Genomic DNA, 12,024 nt, shown 5'->3' on the forward strand with positions numbered 1-12,024 from the left:
AACCAACCCCACGGAGCTAGCTAGGAAAAAGCACACACCAAGAAACACCGAGAAAAGGAAGGAGAGAACAAGAGAACAAGGAGAAACGGTCGCTGAGCCGGCATGTTGCTACACAGTGTGAGTACACCACCACTCAGCAGTTTGTCCTTTATAGTTTACATGCTAGCTAGCGTATTAGCTAACTAGCAGGGTAACGGAGCCGCGGCAGCGGCCCCTTCCCCACCCACTGCCCAGCTGCAGTAACAGAGCACAGCAGCAGGATATTTCAGCAGGTTTTGCTTTATTTTCTGTTTGCACACATTACAGTTTTTGAGCTAGTTAGCGGGATGCGGGGTGAGAAAGCCCCCCACCCACCAATTAAGCAGCAGCAGCGCCACCCCCCCCCCCCCATCCACTATCCAGCTGTAGTAGCAGAGTAGTAAAATGTTAAAAAAGAAAACAAGAACTGAAGATAAATATTAAAAGGTCCCAAACAACGACCGGAACTTAAAAACTACTAGAACGGCCGTGGGCGGTCATTTTGACTGCCACTGTTTTAAACTCCATATTCGGTCAATACCCAATATAGATATTAATGCATTACATATGTTAGTATGTCTATTAAGAAACTGACACCAAAATTAACATTTTAGCCAGTTTTAATACTATTTTTTATTTTAAAAAAATAAATATTTTTTAAATAAAAAATAGAAAATATTTTTTATATTTTCTATTTTAAAAAATAGTGTTTTGATAGTGTTTGTGTGTGTTCTTCCTACTCCGTGCGGAGCTGGTTAACTGGCTCTGGTGCTGAAGGCTGTCCCGCCTGCTGGGAGTTTTCCTATGTCGACCAAAGAGCGGCACCTCTGTGCGACGGTCCGCTACAAACCTTATTTTAATGATTGTAGATGTGGCGAGTGTAGCGTTTACGGATAGGTACAACATTACAGTGATTAATATTTACGACAGTGACGTATTGCCGTCATGTGCAGTCGGAACATTACGTGAGGCCGAACCCGGAAATCAGCTAGTCGGACAGTAGTTCACAGTAGGGCGCCATGCAGTGAACCTGAGCTTCTCCATCCGGGACAGTTTGTGTAATGTTGTCTGCCTCTTTGTACTACACACGAGAACATCACAGTAAGTAATGTCAGATCTTGTTTTCCCAAATACTGGTGGCGTTAGTTGTTCGATCGACAGGAAACGTTGCGAAGTGTTCGCTGACTTCAGTAATTAAGTTAAATGAATGGGCGAATGCTAGTGATGGTTTCTGGGGGAATGAAAGAAAGTTGCGTACTCGCCGGACATGTTTATGTCTGCCTGCCACCACATGAGGGAATCAGAATGACCTGCTGGTCTACATCAGGCCTCAGTTTTAACTTACCTTCTTTTATCTATTGTGTGTATATATTATTGTATACATTATTGTCTTCTTTCTGTATTTATATCTTTACACTTTCATGTATAACTGTCTGTACATAGTACTTGTTAATATTCGTTATTTGTACAATGCTTTGACAATACTGTATTTTGTTATAGTCATGCCAATAAAACAAATTGAATTTGAGAGAGAGAGATACTGAGAGAGAGAGAGAGAGAGAGCGAGAGAGAGAGAGAGAGAGAGAGAAGAGGAAACAAAGAGAGGAGTCCCCTCAGCCAGCTGGTCCTGAGTCTCAGCTCAGGCAACAGCACAAAGCATCAGGACAACCCTCACACAATCTGGCCCAACCACATTATAGCTAAAGAAAAAGAACATTGCATTAACCACTGGACATCTATCACAAAAACTCACAGCAAACTTCACTGCTACTTGGCTGTAAACTGACAGTACATGACGACAGACCATGTGACCACTGTGACTGACCAGAAAGTGAGAAAGACATGGACTATGTACAGACTCAGTGATCACAGCTTGGCCATAGAGACTGGCTAACACAGGCAGACCTGCTGCCTAGAGAAGATAGGCTGTGTCAGCTCTGTCCACAGAGACAGGTGGAGACAGAGCAACACTTCTTGCTACTATGCAGCACATATGAAGACTCAAGAAAAAGTTCTTTACAACAATTACATGTAAATACTAAGATGTTAATACATTCTCATCACCAGACTAAAATGCAACATCTACTTGGGGAAATAGTGTCAGCGCCGTAGATGCAGCAAGACATGTCAGTGCATGTCCCAGCCTAAGAGACAAGCAGCATGACACATGACAGCTGTACTTGTCTCCTCACAACTCATGCTCTACTTCTTTCTTACTCTGTTGATCGGTGTGTTGTTGATTTTCATTGTTGGTGTTGTGTGCTGTCCAATTGCACTTTGTGATGCTTTACCAACACGCTAATAAAAGCCCTTGAATTGAATTGAGACAGAGACAGACAGAGAGGAGAGAGAGGGGGACAAAGAGAATTTAATTTTAAAATTCATTTTTATTTAAAAGATCAGTGATCATAAAAAAATTAATCCTGGAGAAGGCTTGGTCACCAAAGCTATGGAGGTTGGACCTGGGGTAGAGAGAAGGGAGGCTGAGGTGGATCGGATGGACTGAGAGGGTTGGTAGGGTAGAGGAGGTCGGTGAGGTATGGGGGAGCCAGTTGGTGAAGGGCTTTGTAAGTGAGAACCAGGATTTTATAATTGATCCAGTGGGAGATGGGTAGCCAGTGGAGGTCTTTTAGGACTGGGATGATGTGGTGCCAGGATTTGGCGAAAGTTAAAAGTCAGGCGGATGCATTCTGGACCAGTTGGAGTCTCTTGATAGAGCTAGCACTGATGCCATAGAGGAGTGAGTTGCAGTAATCAAGGCGGGAGAAGATGAAGCATGGATCAGTGTCTCAGCAGCAGGGCGTGCGAGAGAGGGTCTTATTTTCGCAATGTTGTGAAGTTGGTAGAAGAAGGATTTGACAATTTGGCGGCTATGGGGCTCAAGGGAGAGGGTGGGTTCAAGGATCACACCAAGGGTGTGTGCCTGGGAGGAAGGGGAGAGAGTGCCATCGATGGTGAGTGTGAGGTTGTTGTTTTGGCTGAGTGGACTTGGAGCCAATGAAGAGGAGTTCAGTTTTGTCGCTATTGAGTTTGAGGAGGTTTTGCTGCATCCAGACTTTTATTGCAGACAGACAGGAGTCGATGTGAGAGAGGGGTGGATTGTGAGGGGATTTGGTGCTGAGGTATATCTGGGTGTCATCAGCATGGCAGTGGAAGTCGAGGTTGAAATGGCGGAGAATCTGACCAAGAGGAAGGATGTAGATGATGAAAAGGACTGGGCCGAGTACAGAACCTTGGGGAACACCAATATCAAAACCAAGTGAAACGGAGACTTCCAAAACACCTCGAATTAAAAACACATCCTCTGAGATAGACCTACCAGGCACGCAGTACGTCTGATCCTGATGAATGACTTGATCCATCACTTCTTTTAGTCTATTGGCCAGAGCTTTGGACAGGACCAAGTCTCCTTGTCTTCCTTCCTCTGTCCTGATGACACACAAAGTACCTCCCTAGCTGTCTCTCTCACTATTACTGCGGTGGTTGCCCAGCCATCCGGCAACTCCTCACTACCACCTAGTGCCTGTCTTACCGCCTCCCTGAACTCCACACAACAGTCTTCCTTCTTCAGTTTCCACCATTTCATCCTTGGCACTGCCTTCATTCAACCGCCGTATTACTCTGTGTATATGCTCAAACCCATATACCACATATAGAGATGTGTGATAGCCCCTTTTCTTTGTGAGTCATGTGACCATGTAATTTACAAAGATAAACATGACGGGCCGTCCCCCCAACCTGCCAGTCTCTCACCTCCTGACACTTGCTTCTACTGTGACATGAGGACGAGGAGGATCCTCACACATTTGATATTATTTTACATTACAGGTACATTATATCTACAGATGTGTAAAGGAGGAGATTTACGGGTTCTATAAGAGAAACACAAGGCAGTCTTCAGACATCTGACGTGGCGTCATAATCCTGTTGTTCTGCACAGGAAGACGATGGGAGGAACCGGAAGTAAAACAGTCCAGTTGAGTCAACGTATACTCTTATAAAAAAAACAAAAAACGTGTCTTCGTGTGTCCGTTGATTCTACTTCAGATGTTGATACTCATCGTCCGGTTCTTCATATTGGCTTTATCCTCTCGTCTTTAAAGAACAGACAATCAGCGAAAGCAGCGGGGAGCTGATGTGCGCCTGGCTGCTGTTTACTGGGCGCGGAAAACAAACAGAAACACACATTTGGTGCTAAACGGTGGTAGACAGCTGACGTGTTTCCCACAACTAACAAGACAATCCGCTTCTGTGGATTCCGAAACTGAAAATCCCACAGCAACAGAAATGGTGCGGGGGGGGGGGGAATCTCACACGCCAGTCATTCCGCTTGCAATTAGAAACTGATTTGCATATATGCTAATGAGTCAGAAATTCGTGTTGGCGCTCAAGACAAACATGGTGTGTTGTGGACTCGGAGAAAGAGGAAATTGTGGCGCGTTCACGACCATGAAAAATAAGAATTTAACGAAAGTACAGGTTACACGAATTGGAGAGATGAACAACAAGGCTCATGACGCGTGTTTGATGTGCTGGTTTGACTCATAACGAAGCCACTCAGGTGCCTCGATGCTATCGAGGCTAACAACAGCAGCCCGTTTACTTAAGGCTCAGCTAGGCTAAGCTCGGCTAGGCTCGGCTCGGCTCGGCTAGGCTCGGCTCGGCTAGGCTCGGCTAGGCTAGGCTCGGCTCGGCTCGGCTAGGCTCAGCTCAGCTCGGCTCGGCTCGGCTCGGCTAGGCTAGGCTCGGCTCGGCTAGGCTCGGCTAGGCTCGGCTAGGCTAGGCTCGGCTAGGCTCGTCTCGGCTCGGCTCGGCTCGGCTAGGCTAGGCTAGGCTAACCTTAAACATGCAGCAAGTCTCTTGGGCAGCCGTGATCCGCTGTCAGCATCACGAAACATGACATGCTATGAACGTGGTGTCATGAAGTGGGACTGAACCTGTGAGTTAAACGTGTGGCGCAGCCCGGATGGTCTCGACTCGGGCGCGCTACTCGGTGCGACTCTGGCCTGTGGCGGGCAGACGGAACCTTTCTCTGCAACGCAACCTCCAAAGCCAATGCAGGGTTCTGCTCAGCGGGCCGCGTGAATCCACGTGATCAGACCGGTGGAGCTAGAGGAATGGAGGCTGAATTGATGGGAATGATGAAGTGAAGCGTAATGCCAAATTAATTGGTTAATTAATCCGTTCATAGTATGAATGAGAGTCGGTGAGGGGCTTCGTGTCAACGTAAAGGAACAAAAAAGAGCGAAGAGGCCTCGGTCCCCCTTTCACTCAGGACTGAAGTACACGCAGCCTTCTGTGTGTGTGTGGGGGGGAGGTCAGTGTGTGTGTGTGTGTGGGGGGGGCAGTGTGTGGGGGGGGCAGTGTGTGGGGGGGGGCAGTGTGTGTGTGGGGGGGCAGTGTGTGTGGGGGGCAGTGTGTGTGTGGGGGGGGCAGTGTGTGTGTGTGTGTGGGGGGGCAGTGTGTGTGTGTGTGTGTGGGGGGGGGCAGTGTGTGTGTGTGTGTGGGGGGGCAGTGTGTGTGTGTGTGTGGGGGGGCAGTGTGTGTGTGTGTGTGTGTGGGGGGGCAGTGTGTGTGTGTGTGTGGGGGGGCAGTGTGTGTGTGTGTGGGGGGGGGCAGTGTGTGTGTGTGTGTGGGGGGGCAGTGTGTGTGTGTGTGTGTGTGGGGGGCAGTGTGTGTGTGTGTGTGTGGGGGGCAGTGTGTGTGTGTGTGTGGGGGGGCAGTGTGTGTGTGGGGGGGGCAGTGTGTGTGTGGGGGGGGGCAGTGTGTGTGTGTGTGGGGGGGGGCAGTGTGTGTGTGTGGGGGGGGGGCGGTGTGTGTGGGGGGGCGGTGTGTGTGTGTGGGGGGGGCGGTGTGTGTGTGGGGGGGGGGCGGTGTGTGCATATGAGAAGCGCAGTGAGATCGTGGTGCTCTGTGTTGAGGAAAAGCCCTGTAAGACAAAGAAACCAGCGAGTAGCGAGACGCGCTGCGCTTTCGGCAAGTTGTCACCTGGACAACGAGTCGCTTTTCAGTCTCAGTCTAAGAAATGTAGAAGAGTCATGTGGTCCTTACAGTTAGGGGCCTCTGCTGCCTGTCCATTAAACACTCTCTCTACGTTTTCCTGTTACTGCCTCTCTCTTTTGTCTTTCTCCTCGTTTAATTTTCTTCCTTTTTCTTGATCTGTCCACCCTGAAACCTCGCTCAAGAAGGGAAAGAAAGACAGACGGGCAAACTGCAGGAGGTCAAGTGTGTGTGTGTGTGTGTGTGTGAGAGAGAGAGAGAGGGAGAGAGAGAGGGAGAGAGAGGGAGAGAGGGAGAGAGAGAGGGAGAGAGAGAGGGAGAGAGAGAGGGAGAGACTGGGTTGTCACCGTGGCTTCTTTATTTCATGGAGAGGAAGGTTTTTAGGGTACCAAGACTTCCTGTGCAGAAGGGAAGTGTGCAGATCTGGACACCAAACGGTGGTTTTGGGTTTTGATGCCATAGCAGCATCACAACAGTCTGTGTGTTCCTTGAATAAGGTTTATTATTATTATTATTATTATTATTATTGCTGTTGTTGTTGTTATTATTATTATTGTTAATATTATTATAATGGTATTTTTATTGTTGTTGTTCTTATTGTTGTTATTATCATAATGTATTATTATTCATTATTATTATTATCATATTATTATCATTATTATATTGTTATAATAATAATAATTATTGTTGTTATTATTATTGTTATTATCATTATTGCTGTTATTATTATCATATTATCACTATTATTGCTATTATTATTATTATTATCATATTATCACTATCATTATTATATTTTTATTATTATTGATATTGTTATCATTATCATTGTCGTTATTATTATGATTATTATTATTATTATTCATGTGCGCTGCTGTAAAGCTGTCTGCTGATGGAGTTTGATGGATTATGATATTGAGACTCGTGCTTTAGGACAACTTGATGAAACGACAAGTGGACATTTTTACACTGATGGAAAAACTGTTCGATCCTTCACAAAGAAACGAAACCTCTTCTCCTTTCAAACCCGTTGTTCAGTAGATTTTCTTTTTCTTTTTTGTGTCGTTTTGCTTTGTGTTTGAGGTTTGTGCGGCGAACACGTGACGCTGCACCACGAATGACGTGACTGAAACTCAGGATAGGTGGAAGAGGTTACTGTGTTGCATTTTTCTCCTTTCTTTCTTTCTGTTTGTCTGTTTGTTTGTTTGTTTATATGAGTTGCTTTCTCGTGTTCATAAGCCCTGCGGGATTTGTGTTGTGATTATTTCTACTCCAAGTCCTTCCTGACGGTACCGTTTTGTGCAGTGCATGGCTGCCATATTTGTACATATCAATGTTTTTGCAATAAAGTTTATTAAAACGTAAAAAAAGAAAAGAAAAAAGGTTGCTGTGTTGAACCGACAGATCAACGTACCACGTTTCACCTTCCTCTTCATCTTCCTCTTCATCTTCCTCTTCCCGACTTTAACTCCCCAGCGGGAGTAACATGACGTCACATTTCACTTTATTGATCATATCTCATTTTCTGTCGTGCGTCATAGGTTTGACCAAAGCTGCACAACAAATTATCAGCACAGTTTCATCACCATGGCAACACGTATGACACACGCGGTAAACGCACACGCGGTACCACGTGTGCGTTTACCGCGTGTGTTAATCATCCGGCACAGTTTATTTTCTTGTGGGGAGAAACCACAGACGTGTTACAGAATTCTGCTCTCTCCTTGTTAGTGATTTGTATTTTTGTGAGTTCTCATTTCCTAACAAACACTCAGATGAGAAAAAGATAATTAATGGTATTTATTAGAATGGTTTTATGGAGCGGAAATAAAAAAAGCTCTGATATAATCACAAGTCCAGTGAGCAACACGAGTTAAATACATTTATATAGAACGTCTTTTCTATTTATATAGAATGTATTTTATATTTGTATACACTGTCGTTTCTATTTATATACAATGTATTTTATATTTATATACACTGTCGTTTATATTTATATACAATGTCTTTTCTATTTATATACACTGTCTTTTATATTTATATACGCTGTCTTTTCTATTTATATAGAATGTATTTTATATTTATATACACTGTCGTTTCTATTTATATACACTGTCTTTTCTATTTATATAGAATGTATTTTATATTTGTATACACTGTCTTTTCTATTTATATACACTGTCTTTTATATTTATATACGCTGTCTTTTCTATTTATATAGAATATAATTATATTTACATACACTGTCGTTTCTATTTATATACAATTTATTTTATATTTATATACACTGTCTTTTCTATTTATATAGAATGTATTTTATATTTATATACACTTTCGTTTATATTTATATACAATGTCTTTTATATTTATATACACTGTCTTTCATATTTATATACAATATCTTTTATATTTATATACAATGTCTTTTATATTTATATACAATGTCTTTTATATTTATATACAATGTCTTTTCTATTTATATAGAATGTATTTTATATTTATATACACTGTCGTTTATATTTATATACAATGTCTTTTATATTTATATACACTGTCTTATATTTATATACAATGTGTTTTATATTTATATTCAATGTATTTTATATTTATATACACTGTCTTTTATATTTATATACATTGTCTTTCATATTTATATACAGTCTTTTATATCTATATACAATGTCTTTTCTATTTATATACACTGTCTTTTATATTTATATACACTGTCTTTCATATTTATATACAGTCTTCTATATTTATATACAATGTCTTTTCTATTTATATACACTGTCTTTCTATTTATATAGAATGTATTTTATATTTATACACACTTTTATATTTATATACAATGTATTTTATATTTATATACACTGTCTTTTCTATGTATATACACTGTCTTTTGTATTTATATACAATGTATTTTATGTTTATATACAATGTGTTTAATATGTTTATAGAATGTCTTTTATAATATATTTATATATAGAATGTATTTTATAATATTTATATTGAATTTCTTTTATAATATTTTTATATATAGAATGTATTTTATAATATTTATATAGAATGTATTTTATAATATTTATATAGAATGTATTTTATAATATTTTATAACATTTCATATCCACAGGATGGCCTTCCTGCCAACTTCTGACGGTTATTTCAGAAAGACGGTAAAACTCAAAAACTCTACAAAAGATTCTGTCATGAACAAAATAAGAAAATGTTTTTTTATTTGGATAATCTGTTTTGAAATGTTTAAACATCCTCCGCTGAGACGACAATAACTTATAGCTGAGCCCGTTTCTCTCTTACTGCTACGTTCTCTCTCTCTCTCTCTCTCTCTCTCTCTCTCTCTCTCTCTCTCTCTCTCTCTCTCTCTCTCTCTCTCTCTCTCTCTCTCTCTCTCTCTCTCTCTCTCTCTCTCTCTCTCACACACACACACACACACACACACACACACTCACACACACACACACACACACACACACACACACACACACACACACTCTTAGATTGTAGAACTTTGTTGTCATTGTGCCAAACACAACGAAGTTGCAGGCGCGTCAACCTCAACATGGTGCATCATGATACATAAACACATAAGAAATATGAAATATCAGCAATACAAGGCACAGCCTGCACAACATAGCAGCAAAATATAACAGCAGCATGAGGTATAACATACAATACTGTTAACGATAAAATACAACTCACGACGTGCAAAAACATCATCATCAAAAATACAGTGACGGTGCGGTGGACATGAATATGATATGATATATGATATGATATATGATATGAAATTATATAATATGAATATGATATGAATATGATGATATATGATATGAAATTATATAATATGAATATATGCATATGATATGATATATGATATGATATATGATATGAAATTATATAATATGAATATGATATGAATATGATATGAAATTATATAATATGAATATGATATGAATATGATATGAAATTATATAATATGAATATGATATAATATGAGTATGATATGAATATGATATGAAATAATGATATAATATGAATATGATATATGATATATTAATATGATATGAATATAAGATGATATAATATATATGAATATGATATGATATATGAATATGATATAAATATGATATGATATAAGAAATTAATATGATATGAAGTGGCTTAAAGTGTCATGTGAGGAAATATTGTATCAGTCTCATCACACTGACATGTCTGAGTTCACTAGTGCCACACGCGCACACACACACACACACACACACACACACACACACACACACACACACACACACACACAGAAATACACAAACCCAAAAAAACACAAACAACAGAAAACACAAACAACCAAATACACAAACAACCAAATACACAAACAACCAAAAACACGCCACACGTGCGTGTTGTATCCCACGGTGGAAAGGACAATGGCGTATAATTAATATGCGCATAAATTAACAGAGAGGAGTCTGAATTCACACGCAGGCGCTGCTCCAAACACAACGCGGGAGACAGGCCTCACTTGGCGGAGACACAAGCCCGCCGTTCACACGCTAATGGGAAAGGAGGAGGAGGAGGGGGGGGGGAGTGGATGAGGAAGAGGAGTCATAAGAAGTGGAGGACATGGAGGAGGATGAGATGGAGCGTATGCGCCACACTCCCCTCTACAATAGTCGGAGGCTGTGTTCGGAACCGCCTACTGACGTACTGCCTACTACATACTCGTACTGCCTACTACATGCTCGTACTGCCTACTACATACTCGTACTGCCTACTAAACGGCGGATTAGGACGCCAGGCGGTTCACACCGAAGTATCCCTGTGAACGGACGTAGTATTCATACTAACTATGACGTCAGAATGAGTAATGTAGTGCGTTCCAACTGCATAGTTTGTGAATTTTGTGCACTCGAGAAATACCCGGATGTACGCTACATTAGCAAGCATTTCTGAGCATGCGCTGTATGCTTACTGGGCATACTCAACTGCCCCATAATGCATTGCGACATATCTCTGTTAAGAGATAGTTTGGCTACTTAAAAAACAACCATGTTATCTTGGCAGGCCTGTTGGTTTAAAAAGGCTCCGGAAAGTCCAGGAGACTGAAGGCCGGTGCGTCCAGAATCACAGACAGGTTCACTGACAAGCGGGCAGAGGTCGTGTTGGTGTCATGGCGCATAACAGTCAGCGGCGCAAGGACAAAGCCAGGCACGTACTGCGAGACACGAGTAACACCAGTGACAAACGGACAATAGGCGGTAGTGCAGCGAATGCGAAAAAGCGTTATAAGAACACGTTTGATACGTCTTCTGACAACGTAGCCGAGCAGTGTTGTGGAAAACATTGCCAGGGAATACGTCACATGTAAACCAGCTTCACAACAACGGTGTACAAGTATTCACCAGGGTTGGATCACCCCGAGACTGAAACAAGGAACAGAAGACACCTCCCCGGATAAAGGTTAGCCAATACAAACTGGACAATAACCGTGTTGGACAAAGGGGCGGGGCACTGGGCGCAGGAACAGCACAGCCAATCAGAGAAAGGGGAACCGGTGGTGAAGCCGGGCAATCAGGAGCAGTCGGGGTAACTCAGGCAAACGGCCGCGGGTGAACCGAAACACCAATCGGCACGGGGAACGGGCGAGCCTCGATGACGCAGATCACACAGCCACGACACACGAGTGACCGCGGAGCGCTGCTCTCGACCCAGGACGTGCAGGTACAGTACACCGGGCCGGCCGGACCCGGCCGGCCGGACCCGGCCAGCTGCTCTCCCGACACCTCTGAACACGTGGCAGCAGAGTTACGGATCAGCGTTACTGACATGAACTGGCCATACACCGGAACTCTGCACGGTCACATTCCCGCCTGAAACACAGGCGGGAATGTGGATCAGGTGATCCACTACGTAACAGTCCCATTAGCGAGAATGGCGACTGCCTTTAGCTTACTTTAAAACTCTCATCGCTGTCGCTGCCGGTAACCTGCGAAATGC

This window comes from Lampris incognitus, chromosome 9, assembly GCF_029633865.1.
Source record: "Lampris incognitus isolate fLamInc1 chromosome 9, fLamInc1.hap2, whole genome shotgun sequence".
Lineage (NCBI taxonomy): Eukaryota > Metazoa > Chordata > Actinopteri > Lampriformes > Lampridae > Lampris > Lampris incognitus.